This window comes from Tursiops truncatus, chromosome 3 (assembly GCF_011762595.2).
Source record: "Tursiops truncatus isolate mTurTru1 chromosome 3, mTurTru1.mat.Y, whole genome shotgun sequence".
Taxonomy (NCBI): Eukaryota; Metazoa; Chordata; class Mammalia; order Artiodactyla; family Delphinidae; genus Tursiops; species Tursiops truncatus.
The window spans coordinates 100,947,607-100,962,281 of record NC_047036.1 but is presented as its reverse complement, the minus strand read 5'-3'; the positions used below and the strand labels follow the sequence as shown (position 1 = coordinate 100,962,281).

The window sequence follows — 14,675 nt, the reverse complement described above, 5'->3', positions numbered from 1 at the left end:
GCAACAAAGCTTAAAAGCAAGACCTGAAGAGAGCAAATTATTTCTGAGTAACGTAACCACATGCCAGAGCAAAGCTCAAGAATATTTTTAGGAATATAAAAATATTCAGCACCCAACAAGATAAAATGTACAAAGTCTAGCATCTAAGCAAAAAGAAGCAAGAAAATTCAACTCATAATGAAAAGAAAAAACAATCAATAGAAACTAATCCAGAAATGACACAGATGATGAAATTAGTAGACAAAAGCATTAAACTTGTTATAAGAAAATTTCTTATGTTCAAGAACCTAGAAGAGGGCCTCACTGGTGGCACAGTGGTTGAGAGTCCGCCTGCCAGTGCAGGGGACATGGGTTCAATCCCTGGTCCGGGAGGATCCCACATGCTGCAGAACAACTAAGCCCCGTTCGCTACAACTACTGAGCCTGTGCTCAAGTCACAACTACTGCGCCCACATGCTGCAACTACTGAAGCCCGTATGCCTAGAGCCTGTGCTCTGTAACAAGAGAAGCCACCGCAATGAGAAGCCTGCGCACCACAACGAAGAAGAGCCCCCACTCGCAGCAACTAGAGAAAGCCCGTGTGCGGCAACTAAGACCCGACACAGCCAAAAATAAATAAATAAATAAATTAAAAAAAAAAGAATCTAGAAGAAAGGTTGACTTGTTAACTGGAGGTATGGAAGCTATAAAAAAGACTTAGACAACAGGTCTGGGTCCTATTGAGGAGATAAAAAATGTCTGTGATTAAAAAAAAACAAACACTGGATGGGATTAATAGTGGGTGAGACACCACAGAAGAAAAGGTAAGTAAACTTAAAGACCTGGCAAGAGAAACTGTACAGAACAAAATAGAGGAGGAAAAAACTAAAAGGTAAATCAACAGAGCATCTGTGAACTATGGGATGACTTTAAACATCGAAATGCATGTGTAACTGGAGTCCTCACAGTAGAGGTGAGATGGGGGAGAGGGGCTGGGGAGAAAGACAAATATATTTGAAGAAATCTTGACCAAAATTTTCTTGATTTGATAGAAACTATAAACCCACAGATCCAAGAAGACCAACGGACCCAAGCTCAAGAAACATAAAATAAAAAGCAAAAATCCAAGGCAAATCAGATTGTTTAAAACCATTCAGAAAGAGAAAAATCTGAGAATGCGGCCAGAAAACAGAGACAATACATAGAAAAGGAAGAAAAATAAGTTTGAGAGCAAACTTTTCAAATATTTCTATAAATAACCAACCCTGTAAGAGTGAGTCAATGCATATATACTTCAGTTATGTAAATATGTTCTATGTAAAGTAGCATGTACAAAATCAATGTACAATTTAATGTCAGTTAAATTTTTTTTTTTTTTTTTTTTTTTTTTTGGTGTACGCAGGCCTCTCACTGCTGTGGCCTCTCCCGTTGCAGAGCACAGGCCCCGGATGCGCAGGCCCAGCGGCCATGGCTCACGGTCCCAGCCGCTCCGCGGCATGTGGGATCTTCCCGACTGGGGCACGAACCCGTATCCCCTGCATCGGCAGGCGGACTCTCAACCACCGTGCCACCAGGGAAGCCCCAGTTAAATTTTTAATTATTATTTTTAAAGTATTTAGGTAATTTTTCCCAAATGGTAACACCAGTAATAACAACAACAATAACAACAAAGACTTTTATAACACTTATATAAAGGCACTGCTCCAAGCTCCTTTACCATGAAAATCACTCATTTAATTGTCACAACAACCCCACATGGGATAGGTACTATTATCTCCATTTTACAGGTGAGGAAACTGAGGCATGGATTAAGTATCTTGCCCATGGTAGCTACTGATACATTTTGAACTCAGCAATTTGGTTCCTGAATCTGCTTCTTAATCACTGCACAATACTGATTCCCAATAAACAGAATTCCTTACATAGCCCTGTTCACTGGGGGAAACGAAACACGTGCAAGTGGGAGAAACGTTCTGGAGTGAGGACAATGCCTTCCATCCAGTCTCCTCCCAAGGTTCTGTCCTCTGGAGGGGCTTTGCAGGAACAGAGCACCCTGGGCACAGGGGTGGTGGCGGTCTTGGCATGAGTTCCTTACCCCTAACTATTTGGAGCCCGTGCTCCTCTCAAGCAAACACTGATCTATATAAAAAGCATACAATTCTATAGAGTAGAAAAATACTTTTTATATTACCTTTTCTTGTCAGGATCTGTACCCATACCACCCCCTCAGTCTCCTTACACTATGGTTCCAAATCTCAGCTTGTATGGCTTTTGCTAATTAAACTTAAAAGCTTTTGCACCGCAAAGGAAACCATAAACAAGACAAAAAGACAACCCTCAGAATGGGAGAAAATATTTGCAAATGAAACAAGAGACAAAGGATTAGCCTCCAAAATATACAAACAGCTCATGGAGCTCAATATCAAAAAAACAATCCAATTAAAAAATGGGCATAAGACCTAAATAGACATTTCACCAAGGAAGACATACATATGGCCAAGAGGCACATGAAAAGATGCTCAACATTACCAATTATTAGCGAAATGCAAATCAAAACCACAATGAGGTATCACCTCATGCCGGTCAGAATAGCCATCATCAAAAACGCTAGAAACAATAAATGGTGGAAAGGGTGTGGTGAAAAGGGAACCCTCTTGCACTGGAATGTAAATTGATACAGCCATTATGGAGAACAGTATGGAGGTTCCTTAAAAAACTAAAAATAGAACTACCATATGACCCAGAAATCCCACTACTGGGCATATAACCGGAGAAAACCATAATTCAAAAAGAGACATGCACCACAATGTTCATTGCAGCACTATTTACAATAGCCAGGACATGGAAGCAACCTAAATGTCCATCGACAGATGAATGGATAAAGGAGATGTGGCACATATATACAATGGAATATTACTCAGCCATAAAAAAACAAAATTGAGTTATTTATAGTGAGGTGGATGAACCTAGAGTCTGTCATACAGGATGAAGTAAGTCAGAAAGAGAAAAACAAATACCGTATGCTAACGCATATATATGGAATCTAAAAAAAAAAAGAGACGGTACTGATGAACCTAGTTGCAGGGCAGGAATAAAGAAGCAGGCATAGAGAATGGACTTGAGGACAGGGGGTGGGAGGGTGAAGCTGGGGTGAAGTGGGAATAGCATTGACATATATACACTACCGAACGTAAAACTTGGCTGGTGGGAAGTAGCAGCATAGCACAGAGAGATCGGCTCAGTACTTTGAGATGACCTAGAGGGGTGGGATAGCGAGGATGGGAGGGAGGCTCAAGAGGGAGGGGATATGGGGACGTGTATGCATATGGCTGATTCGCTTTGTTGTGCAACAGAAACTAACATGGTATTGTGAAGCAATTATACTCCAATAAAGATCTATTAAAAAATAATAATAATATGTGCTTATGCAAAAGAATTTTCAAAAAGTCCAAAGGATATAAACTGAAAAGTATGTTTCTTCCATAAGAGACTTGTATAGGTCCTTGCCAACTTAAGAGGTATCTTAAATATCCTTTCAGAAATTGTCTATACTCATATAAGCTCTGTATGTGTACATGTAATAGAAGTTATTTTATTTTCTTACACAACTAGAGCTATAGTATATAGTTCTACTGCTTTATTTTTTCTACTACTTTTATTTTTTACTTTATTTAATACATATCAGACATCTTCATTAATCAGCACATTTTGACATACCTCATTCTTTACTGGCTACATAGTACTACCATGTACGATTGTTACCATACTTTGTTTAATTCGGACCCTAAGATGGATATTAAGTTACTGTAGTATTTTGCACTGTATACTTTTTAATATGTTTATATATGTTTACTTATATATCAATATATATAAAACATGTTTATATGTCTCTATATATACTTACATTTTATTTACATATATTAATGATTAATGTATCTATATATAGAGAGATATATCTCATCCTTTTTCCTGTACATGTACTTACACACATATATATATAAGATAAATTACCAAAAATTTTGCCAAATTTATCCCCTCAAATGTACTAAGTCCCCCTGCCACCAATAGGATATGGAACGCCTGGCCCATCCTGATCAACACTGGCTATTCATCACTTTGACAATATGATTAGGAAGTGAGAACTAATTGGGTATATTTTGACCAGTGTTTATAGCGGCATAGGTGTCCATTCCAACTATCTCACATAAAATCACAGAGACCTGATGTACCTGTCTAGGCCTCTGCTCTTGTAGACATCCTTGCCCTCAGATTTTTCCAGAAATTCCCCAGTATAAAGCTAAGGAAGCTTCGTGTAACTAAATAAACATATTAAGGTTTTCATTTAGATTTGTTTAAAAAAACAGAAATTATATTGTTCCTGTGACTAAATTCTAGCCACAGTCCTAAGAACATTAAATCCTTAGGATTCAAACTGAAAAGTAAAATAAATACGACTTTAAAGAGAAGATTTCAATTTGTAAGTGTGGTTTTGATTACATGTTAGAGCCAATTTTTTTTTCCTTTTCAGTAACATTTCTGAAAATAAACTGTAAATCAATGATAAAATATTTCATAATTTGGTTTACACCTACTTTTTTCAGGAATGTATCTAAAAAAAAAATAAACTTAAATGAAAGATGGACTTAACCCATATTACAGGTTGAATGATCTCTGTCTTCAGAAGCTCATACCTTACTAAGTTATTTACTTTCAACAAAAGCAAAAAAAAAAAAAAAGTTTTTCCTAAATAAAAATGTCTAATAAATAACTTCCAAATACACATGGGGATTCTATATAAAAATAAAGTTTTAGTGACCTTTCATATATATATATTTTTTGTTTGCTTGTTTGTTTAGTATTTGTTCAGTTAGTGCAAGATGTACCAAATATTAACTCTGGGCTTGAAATCAACATATTCTCCTTCTTGAGTCGGAATAAGCAAGAAAGATAAAATTTAAAAGGCTGTTATTTAGATACTATAAAAAGTTGTATCTCTAAAAGAGTGATCTACTGTGTGTCTACTGAGGGCCAAGCTCTCAAAGGTATTAATTCACATCACACAAAGTTTTTTTTTTTTTTTAAATAAGGGAAAGATGATGAGACCCTCTAATCATAAAATTTTATGATATTTGATGACTAAATAAATTTAAAATTCAGTAAAACTAGTGTAAAATTTTAATTTGCTCCTACTCAGCCTTAAATCAAACTTCCTCTGTTCTAAGATGCCAAACCGTGAGATATTATTAATTTAATTATACTATTTTCGGTTGTGGAGAAGCTGACAACCACTTTTTTTTCCATATCTTTGAAAACATCTAAATTTCAGAAATTTTTTAATGTTTTTAAGAGAAAAACATATTGCTTCAAATAAACCACTGCTTAAAGAAGAAGAATAATTCTCTAGATAATTGCCACTAGAGAATAGCTGTGTAAGAGTTGGGCCTGATTAAATTTGTGTGTACATATACATTTTTTAATATGATTCTTCTTTGCAAAGAAAATTCATGATACCAAAAACGACCCAAAATGATTAAAATCACTGATAAAAGAACAAAAATAATAAAAACAAAAACAAAATTAGAGCAAGAACGAACATCAAAGACAAAAGAAACCTGTTTCCTAAGCTGGAAAGATCAAAAGGGTTTACCATCTCCCAGGGAAAATAATGTACCTAATACTCTGGATCTTTTAAAATTACAATAATGAAAAAAAAGTGCTGCCAATATACTGATGGAATAAAGTAGGAACAGAGATCAGGATGACCAAACTTCTTCTATGCTTCACTAAATGCCTCCCTGCTCCTCAAAAAGTAGAGCAATGTCTGTAGAATTTTATGAGAATATTATTTTATAATCGCGCAAATTATTATTCACATGTGAAGGCAACAGAAAGTCAATCTCAGTTGTGGGCAAACTCAGAAAACAAATAACCCACACAGCCTTTCGGAAAAAAATTACTGAAGACATAGCACTGCCAATGGAAAGATTAATCAAAATTAAGCACTCAAAATACAGTAATATAAAAGGCCAGCCATTGTTTTTGTTATCATCAAAGACTCTGATCCAGGGAAGGAGTAAATGAGTACAAAGAAAGACAACGTTATAAAGTGGCTGCTACTCTAAGAAGCTGAGGACAACTCCAGCAGAAAGCACACAGTGGTTTCATGGCCATTTGGAGCTGGCCTCCTCACAGGCTGCCCTGAGGCTCTCCTCTACAACTGAAAGGCTTGTAGTCGAAGTAGCCTGGTTCATAGAGTAACAAAAGAATCCACAGAAATCCGTCGGAAACCTGGTTCCAAATTTTGGCTTCATGTGCCTTCAAAGGTTGATGGTGAATGACCTTTAACCTAGAATTCCATATCCAGGCAAATTTTCTACCAGGAAGCCAGGAAAGTGCTCGTTTCAAACATGCAAGAGGGAGAGTATTTTATGTACTAGGTACACATTCAGGAAATTCTCTTTGAAGATTTTTTAAAAATGGAATTCAAAAAAGAAGCCAAGAAACTGTGGACCTAATCTACAGACAATATGGGGGTGTGGGGGGTATACTAAAATGCCAGCTATGCAGCCTAAAAAGTATTCAAATTAGAGTAAGAAGCCAAAGGGTTCCAAGAAGAATGCTTTCAAGAAGAAAATGGGTATGATTAACACCTAATATCATTAAAAAGGTTTTAGTGACAGAATCAAAGCATTCACCTTTCTCTGCCAAGAAAAAAAAAAAGTGCTTAAGAATTCCAAGAAAACCAACTAAACAAAACTGTATACAAGGTACAGTTCCAAATATAAAGCAAAATAAATGTAACATGACCTGGTACAGTTTAGAGGATAAGAGTGTCCATTTGAAGTAACGCTTGAAACATTCTCCACTGAGCAGTACAGGTTTAGTAATTTATACGGCTACATTTCCTTCCTTACAGTTCCAAAAACTTGATTACACAGTGAAAATATAAATATCTGTACACACACATATATAATTATAATACTGGGAACATTTGGGAACATTAATTATTGAACTCAGCTTTTAAAATCAATCTATACAACACAGAAGACAATTATTTTTACAGAACAGATTGTAAATATTTTTTGTCAGTATAAAAAATAATGGCATAACGAGCAGAAAATAGGAGATGAATGGGGGAGGAACTGGGTGTAAAGGAAGTAAATGGGGTCCAAATCTTTTCATCTTACATAATTGGCAGTCAAAGGACACTGCTTAAAAATTGGTGGATGAAGAAAGTGGTTCAAATTACAGAGTAACAAATATAAAGTTATAATTTTAATGATGAAATTAAAATCATATACATAGTGAAAATGGAGTGGAGGGGAGTGACATACAGGAGTGGAGTGAATTCAATTCATATTTCTAACTGGAGGGACATAAGAGATTTTCTAAGACACCAAGAAATAGAGATTCAGATATATTACTTAGAGTAACAGTGCTTAAAACAAATAAGCAACTTTTCAACTAACTTCTGGTTCTGGAAGGTACTAGACATTTAATTTTTCCTTTTACATGTTTATGCTGAAATTTTTTCCATGTATATGAAGTACTTTTAAATAGCCTAAAAATGACATAACCTCTGCTAAATATTTTTGTTTCAAAATCTCTCTGGTTATAAAGGAAATATTTTGTTGAGTTTATTGATATTTATAGAACTACAGGTTTTCAGTCTAAACCCTACTACTGACTAATTTTAGCTCCCCAACTGATTACTTGATTATGAAAAGTCTTCATTTTTCTTTTCCTCTTCAGCTATATCTATGACACAAAACCAATCAATCAATTCAGGGTGAGGGAAACAATGCACTCAAATACATCAGGTCATACATGTTGATTTGTTACCATAGTTTTTCATTAGTTTCAATACCATTGTTAGTCAAAATCTTTGACTTAGATTTTCTATAAAATGTGAATGCTGCTAGTTCTTTGCTTACCTGAATTGTTATAGCAATAAATCACATACTATGTTAAACAAGCATTCTGGAAGATAGATGCTCTATGAGCTTTATTATTCTATTTTATGACCTGCTTTGAAAGAAGGAAAATAGATAAGTTTTATCTGTACTACTTACTAACTTGGGCAAATCTCTAAGTATCTTTGAGCCACAGTATCTTCATTAATAAAATAAGAATGATAAAATGATGTCTACTGTATTAGTTTGTCAGATAATAAATGTCTTGGTGCTTTGTAAGATGCTCTGACATGGAATGAAGAATTGATAACTATGAAGTGGTTGACAAAGATGCCAGCAGGAAGAACAGAAGGGCTTCCATGGGCATTTGAGGACAGCCTTCCTGACAGGCTGCTTAAGGAATGGATTTGTGGTTGAAATAGCTTTCATACAGAGGAGCAAAAAAAATCCTTCATTCTTCTCTCAAACTACTTAGTTATAGACTTCATCTCCTTATCACAAGCTCTTGGCTTCTGCAAAGAGGAGCAATGCCTCACCTCCCTCCCAAATCCTCCAGAACCAGCCCCAACACATCAATTCAATCTTATTTCCCACAGCTCTCCTGCAGGAGCCAATCAGCCAAGTCCTTCCTATATTTTCCCCACTCTAGGCACTGGGGGCTTCTGTTCACGCAGGAGCCTCCCTCTGCCAAGGAGTCCTCCTATCCTCCCTTCAGCAGTCAAGTGAAATTCTGCCTCCATCCCAGAGCCTTCTGGAACGTCAGGCATCACTGTTTTCCATACCTTCCCCTTAAACAGATCATCTAAGTGGCACAATCGTATTATTTAAAATACAGTCACACTCTCTAATTTTGAACAAATGTATTCCTCTTGACTATGTCATATAAATATGTATTATGTGCGCCAATGGAATTTTTTTAGGGGACAATAATCATCAAGAACATACAAGATATTTTCAGAAAGTATTTGTAATATAATACTAATTGAAAGAGCAGTATAAAATACTTTATGCATACTATGCTGTTGCCTATATAAAATACACATAAAAGATAACAAAGGAAATAGGTCAAAACGATGTCTGAGTGGTAGAATTACAAATTATTATAATTTTCTCTATAATCTACAGTTTTCACCAGAGCATATATCATTCTTGTAATTAGGAGAAAGTTTAATCAAATTTCTGCCTTCTAAAGTTGCACTGGAGTAAATCTAATAAATGATAATTATTCGTTTTTAATACAACTATCAAGTTCTTATGAAATTCATTTTTGTATTTCCATATATATTCATTGAGCATCTGCTATGTGCCAAGCACTCTGCTATGCTCTATACAACAGCAGCAGCAGCTACCATTTTTGAGTGCTTACTATGGACTGTGCAGTGCTCAAAGCACTTCATTTATTAACTGATTTAGTCCACACAAGATCCGATAATGTAGGTACTGTTATTATCCCCACTCCATATGTGAGGAAGCCAAGTCAGAGTGAGTTACGTAACTTCAAGGCACAGAGCTAGGAGCTGATTCATAAACCCAGATAGTCTGGTTCCAAACTCCACAATCTTAAGCCCTAGAATTCTATCACTAGAAACAGCGGTGAGCAGACTCATAGTCCTAGCCTTTGTATTATTATAAAGGAAAAGTATAAAAAGGTATCTGAGCTATACTCAATATGAAACGCTTACTTTAAAAACAGATGAGTGCATAAGAGGACAGGATTTGCTCTCAGGGATCAGGAGAGCTTTCTCTCAGGAGCTGTTTCTGAATAGATCTACAGTAAAAGTAGGCAAAAAGGAGGGGCAAGCATTATAGGCAGCACATGTGCAAATGTCCTGAAGCAGAAGGTAAGAGGATGGAAGAAGCTGAGTGCAGTACAGCCAGCTTGTAAGAAGAGCATCTCTGCAAGAGGCTGGAGAGGAAACAAAAGGCTAGCTCCATCAACTGCTCAACAAGGATTAATTCTAGGACGTGCCAGGCTCAGTTCTAGTCACTGCAGATAAAACAGCGAACAATACAAACAGAGATCCCTAACAAAGAGTACTTATATTTTAATAGAAGGATGACAAAGACAATCACACAAGTAAATGCACACTAGCTGATGATAAGTGCTACGGAGAAAAATAAATCAGAGTTAATAAGGACAGAGAGGGGCTGGATGAGCGTGTGTATGACTAGTATATGGGCTGGTCAGGGAAGTTCTTACTGATAAAGGTGTATTTGAGCAGAGACCTTGTATTAGTTTTCTATTACTGCTGTAACAAACACAACACCCATTCATTATCTCACAGTCCCATAGGTCAGAAGTCCAGTGCACTTGACTGGTTTCTCCACTTCAAGTCTCACTGGGCTAATATCAAGGTATTGGCATGGCTGGGTTCCTTTTGGTGGTTCACTGGGAGAAAACCAGTTTCTGTCTCCTTGTGGTTGTAGGACTGTGGTCCCCATTTTCTTGCTGGCTATCAGCTAAGAGCAAAATTTCCAGCTTCTAGAAAGCACCTGTATTCCTCAGCTCATGGTCTCCTTTCTCAATCTTCAAAGCCAGCAACAGAAGATCAAGACTTTCTCATGTCACATTTCTGTGATCTACTTTTCTGCTTCCTCTTCCACTTTTAAGTGGAAGACTCATGGGACTATATTGGCCCCACCCAGATAATCTAAATTGTCTCTGTGATCTCAGGGTCCTTAACCTTCATCACATCCATTAAGTCCCTTTTGCATGTAAGGAAACATATTCACAGGTTCTGGGCATTAGGGTGTAAACATTTTGGGAGGCCCATCCTTCCCTTTACCACAGACCTGAAGGAAGTGAGAATATCTGGTTGTGGGAGCAGGGTGGTCTGGGCACGTGGAAGATTAAATGCTTAATATGTTTATATGCCTAGAGTGATGAGGAGGGAGAAGAGTTAGAGGGAAGGTCTGAGCGGTGGTGGGGAGAGGTGAGTGTAAGTAGAAACAACAGGACAGGCTGATAACTGGATGTGGAGTTTCTTTAAAAAAGAAAAAAAAGGAGGAATCAAATATAATGGTGAGGTTTGGGGCCTGAGCAACCAGAAGGATGGTGATGCCAGTAACTGAGCTGGGAAGACAGTCTTTGGGGGCAAACAGGAGCCCTGCACTGGCCGCGTTAAGGCTGAGATGCGTGTTAGATAGACATTAAGCGGAGATGTTCAGTAAGACCGAATTAACACGTCTGGGGCTCAGGGAGAGGTCTTGGCCAGAGATATAAATTTGGGAATCATCAAAGTGTGAATGTGATCTAAAATCAGAAGACTGGATCTGATCACCTAGGAAGAGAAGTTTACTTTGAGGTCTTGAGATCCTATTAGGGCTCATGGTTTTCCATTCTAGCATGAGAAACCTTTGCTACTTTTTAAAAGTCTCCCCCTTCCAAATTAAACTTCTCTAGCTCCTCCAGCTGTCCTTCAGAAGACCTGGTCTTCAGGTCTTGCACTACTGACCACCTTCCAGTTAAAATATAGTTCGTCACTGATCCCCCTAAACTGTAGAAGCCAGGACTTGAGGGAATATATAGCCATTTCCCAATTAGTGAATGGATTGTATCTCCCAAATCCACAGTTGAGGTAGTTTAAAACTCAGCACAGATTTTCTCATAGAATCAGTATAAAAGATAGATTTCAACTCATAAAAAACCCTGTTTAGCCCCTAATATGCATAAATTACAATAATTATATTTTTATTTCACCCAGCAGCTTTGCAGTATAACACAGTGGCTAAGAGTTCTGGCTCTTGAATCAAACTGCCCGGGTTTGAATCCTGTGTCTTCTATTGCTCTCCTCTGGGCTCGGCTAACACTCCATGATTTGGGGCAAGTTATTTAAACTTTACAAACCTGTTTCCCCAGCTATAACATGAAGTTTACAATGGTACCTTTCCAATAGGTTTGTTGTCAGGATTAAATGTGATTATCAGTGTCAATAATTTACCACATTGTCTGGCATTTAGCAAGAATTCAAACAAGAATGTTATCTATTAATATCGTTATTAACATCTAGTCATTGTTACAACTGTTTCTTTATCAGCATGGGGGAGGGAGACTTGGTGGATAGAGAGGGAAAGAGATGATTCCTCAGGAGTGTGACCTACTCACCACACCCATCCATCTCTACAAGGGAGAAGGTACTTTTCTCCCCATCCCAGAGCTAGTTGAGCCTGCAATGCACACACGTGGTAGCCTCTGCACTCACCTTTGTCAGCGCCTACTCAGAACCCTGCATTCCTGATGAGGCCTGACCACTAAGACTTAGAGGAACCCTGTCTTCCCTCCATCTTAGTTTAAGATTCCGTATCTTCGACCCGTATTCTTCTGACGGTTTTTGGAAGCCATATCTCACTGTTGGATCACAGGGCCCTGGAGGTCAAATAAAACCCCAGGTCTTTCCCAAGAGTTCTGGAACAAGTGACTGTGAGAACTGAGGTCAGGCTAACAAATGACCTGTTAAATAGGATCATGTCCATTTCAACCCATCATACAAGGATGTTGTAACTTTTCTGAAAATTGATGCTGTCATCGAAATCAGGAGCCAGTGTTTTTGCCAAGACTTGTGTTATCTGCGAATCTGCAGTCCTTCTTTCATCCAGGCCCGAGAGTTCTCTCTACAACCTCCCAGCTGGTCTCCCTCCTCCACTCCTGTCCTGTAACAATCTGCGTTTCACAGCAGCCACAGCGGCCCTTTTCAGGCATCAGGTCATGTGACTCCCCCGCTGAACTCCTTCTGATGGATTTCCATCACTCCTGGAACAAAATTCCAGTCCCTGCTCCAGCCCACAAGGCCCTATACCAGCCAGCTTCAGAGCCCCCTTCTTTTCTTCAGCTCCGAACACACCCCTCTTACTTACCCTGGTCTATCCGCACCAGCCTCCTTACTGACCATCAAATGTATCAAGCACTTGCCCAACTCTACGTTTTCTTGGTTTTCGTTTTTGTTTTTGTCGTAGTTAAAAATAGTTTAATGTGATTTTATTATATTTTAAAACATTGTTCTGGGAAGGCCAACTCTAAGTTTTGCAGTGCTTTTTTTTCTACCTAGAAAGCTTTCCCCTCATTTTGTTCAACTGCTGTTCCAGGTCACCTTCTCAGAGAGGTATTATCTAGGCACTCCATCCAAAACAGTGCCTCTAGCCCCCCACCCTTCTCTACCCTCAGACCTGGCTTTATTTTTCTTCTTTGCATTTACCATGGTCTGGCATTAACACACACACACACACACACACACACACACACAAATTGGCTGGCTGGTCAGCTTGTTGGTTTACTGTCTGTTCCCCCACTAAGTTAAAAGCTCCATAAGGACAGGAACCTCATCTGTTTTGTTCACTGTCGTAGCCCCACTGCCTTAAAGAGCACCTGGCAACAAAGCAGGCTGAATACAGGAAATAAATGAGGAAGGGAAGTGAGCGAGTAATAAAGCGCAGGACAACACACTGGGAAGAACATGTCTACACCTCAGTCCAGCTCAGCAGTCTGATAGTGAAAAGGGTAAGATGAGTTATTTTTCTTAGAACGATCAGTAAGTTAGACATGACAGAGGCAGACAGTGCTGAATAAGACGGCTTCTTGTAGAAAGTTTGTTGCAGCTGATCAAAAGAATACTGTTCATGAGGGCCTGAGAGCTATGAAAATAGCTTTGAAATACAGCCCTTTTATTAAAAAGAAACTATCAGTCTTAATAATTAGTACCATTTGGGAGAAGCTACACGATATGGTGGAAAGAATGCCAATCTAGAGTCAGACACCCCCGACACCCAGATCCGGCACTTCCTAGCTGTGATTCCTCACAGATAGCGCTTATCCACTTGGAGCCTTCATTTCCTCATATGGAAAGTGGGGATGAAAATACCTATTTCTTAGGACTGGTGATAGAGTAAACAAATAAGACAAGGTATATAAAGCACTTAGCACCCAGCCTGGCACATGACTGGTGCTCAACACATTCTAGTCTCTTCCCGAATATTACTGGGTTTCTCCCAAATCTAAATGGAATTTGAGGCTATTAACATCCTTCATTTCTCTAACACACCATGAAGTCCTATGATGCGCTACGCTTATTTCCTAAAAAACATATTCTCACCAAAAAAATCATGTAATTCAAAAGTTAAAGTATTCCCTCGATACAGATATACATACATATACACATAAATATATATATGCAGATAGATAAACAGAAATAGGTAGATAATTACTTTTTTGACCCAAAAAGGTGCAAAGGTAAGCTTGGGTGGTGGAGAATTACTGGTCATTCATGACGAGTCAGGCTCCTTTCTATAGGCATCAAGGAGATGAGATTCAAGATCCTCCTGTGTTCTCTCAATATTGAACTTATGGTACTCACTGGACCCCACAGAGCAAGGTTACTTGGGCACAGGCAGTTTGCAATATGCCTGCCAGTTTCAGAGCTCTGCTGCTCAGCCCTGAAACATGGGCAGAGAGCAGGTGGAGAGGATCAAACTCTGTGCCCTAAAAAAATGCAGACCATTTTATAGGCTCTACAATCAAGGATCCTGAAGAGGCACCCTGTTGTTCCTGCTGAGGAGAAAGAAGCGGTTCTATTCTACCAACAGCTGTTAGAGGGCACACATCCACAGTTTTAAAATGCCCACCTATGCAAAGAAAGGAAGCTCTTAAAGATTGTAGAGTTCTCAACCTTCTTTCAAAACTCCGTATTTTAATTCTTCCTAAAAAAAAAATAGCATTTATCAAGTATTTTACTCTCCCAATATATGTTTGGTTTAAAACTGTTACACTGTAAAAAAAAGATGATGATGATG

The 14,675-nt window shown here is 38.2% G+C and overlaps 1 protein-coding gene across 3 annotated transcripts in view; it reads right to left on the bottom strand.

Annotated features, from left to right (window-relative positions):
• Positions 1 to 14,675, bottom strand: part of SNX24 (sorting nexin 24) — a 162,662-nt gene that overhangs the window by 80,346 nt on the left and 67,641 nt on the right. The gene's annotated exons all lie outside the window — the stretch shown is intronic.